Genomic DNA, 2095 nt, shown 5'->3' with positions numbered 1-2095 from the left:
AAAGTCAAAAAGTGAGAGAGAGAGTATGAGAATATTCCCTTTAAAAAGTGAAACTAGGGGGGTATGGCTGATGTGGCAAGACAAAAAATAGGGGTCATCATAGCCTTTGTCTCCCTTAAGCCTAGCTTTTTAAGCTCTAATCCCTTAAACTTAGGAATCCTTAGGAGGCCCTTTTTGGGTCCAAAAAATTCCTAATGATGTCGTTAAAATCGTGCAAGAGCACACCTAGTTAACTAGAGAGAAACGCTTAACCCAAGGCAATTTAAAAATGAGTAGAACGTGGTGTGACATTTTGAATGTATTGTGGGTTTACGAGGATAAGAAGCCTACATTGCACTTTATAGTGGGGAATGTGATGCTTCAAATTTAGCCTTGCTATAACAAGCTTATCACATAAAATCTGACAGCTCTAGAATAAAGGCATTGCCAAAAAGCTCTAGAAGTTTGTGTGGCATTTTGAATGTATTTGGCACGGTTTTATGAGGATAAAAAACTTACGAATTCTTTTGATCATTACTATATTTGTGTGGGCATATGATAGCTACCTTATGATTAAATATAAAAGTCTGCGGGGTGCAGAGAAACTTTAGTCTTGCCAAGGTAGCGTGGCATTTTGGAAGGCTAAATGAATGAATTAGTTGTCATTTTTATCTCAAAAGAAGAAAGCAGGAAAAAAATTTGCACGAGGCTATATGGAAATCATTCTATCGAATCAGTTCAGCTCTTGGCGGCGAAGGGGGCCTGGAGCTGGGCGACGGTGGGGATAGAGACCTTGAAGGCCTGGGAGAGGACGGCGGAGGGGATGCCGGAGCCGAAGAGGGTGGCGGGGAGGGAGACGGTGCCGGGGTTGGAGCTGCTGAAGGAGGCCAAGGCGAAGGCCTTGCTGTAAGAGCTGGGGTTCAGCTGGAAGTGCACGAGCCCTTTGGGAAAAACGAAGAGGTCGCCCTTGTGGAGCGTCTGATTGAAGAAGTGACCAGCGCTGTCGACCAGGCCTACCATGACGCTGCCGTCGACCACGTAGAAGAGCTCGGTGGCGCGCGGGTGGGTGTGGGGAGTGTTTTGGGAGCCCGGCTGGAACTCCAGGAGAGCGGCGGAGATGCCCAGGCCGCTCAGCGCCGGAAAGGCGTCCTCGAAGGCCTTGATGGGCGCCCGCCGCCGCGTTGGGCCCCCCACGGAAGCCCGTGAAGGTGAAGAAATTGCCATCCAGCATGCTGGCGTTCATGCCCGCAGGCACTGAGAAGTCCGTGGTCAGCTCCGGGTCGCTGGCGCCCGCCATCTGGGGCACCGCCAACGCTAACGCTGCTGCGCACATGAGCAAGGCATGGGAGAACATGGCCATCCTAACGACGGACGTTGATGATGCTGGTGCTGGAGGATTGAATGTAATTGGACGCAGTACGACGCTGATAAGTTTGAAGATGATGAGTGGCCAGATATATATATATATATATGCTTTGGCAGCAGAGAAAGAGCGGAAGTTCCAAAGACTCCAGCAGCCGGCACCATCAGTAAAAGGTGCATATCGGCTTGACACTTCCTAAGCTTGTTGGAATGACACTTCACGAAGTTAGAAGCACGTAGTAATTAGTTTGACTAAGATTTATAATTGATTGGTTTTGAGAGGAATGAGCATGTGTAACGGTTCACCTTTGACCTAAACTTAGTCGTGCCAGAGGAGAGGAGCGTAGTGCACCTACTATCACTAGTGCTTAGGAAATTATCTTTGTGATGCTTACATGGACCCTATAATTTAGATTTTGACATATTAATGGGAGATAACACCATGAGAGAAATATTTGCTAGAGGCGAGGTTTTTGAAGCAATCGAGGAGTTTTGAGTACACACCTCTTATGTTATAAATAGCTACATTCCTTTGGTTCATTAGGCTTGGTACCACTGTTGTAAGAGGGGAATTCAAAAATCTTACACCTTACACCTCTCTTACAAACAATGACAAAAACATCTCCATCAACTCTCTCTCTCTCTCTCTCTCTCTCTCTCTCTCTCTCTCTCTCTCTCAAATCAAATACATAAACTAAGCAACACTACTACAAAATGATCCATTTCTGCCACCTACTTTCGACAATGGCCGCAC

General features: G+C 46.9%; 1 pseudogene; it reads right to left on the bottom strand.

The window, feature by feature from the left end:
- Positions 1 to 335: 335 nt before the first annotated feature.
- On the bottom strand, positions 336 to 1400 carry LOC147616059 (putative germin-like protein 9-2; annotated as a pseudogene).
- Between the last annotated feature and the right edge of the window lie 695 nt (positions 1401 to 2095).

Source organism: Cibotium barometz, chromosome 39 (assembly GCF_041138505.1).
Source record: "Cibotium barometz isolate CiBa-2024 chromosome 39, ASM4113850v1, whole genome shotgun sequence".
NCBI lineage: Eukaryota > Viridiplantae > Streptophyta > Polypodiopsida > Cyatheales > Cibotiaceae > Cibotium > Cibotium barometz.
Note: the sequence above shows the minus strand (reverse complement) of the source record. Positions and strands in the feature narration are given on the sequence as shown.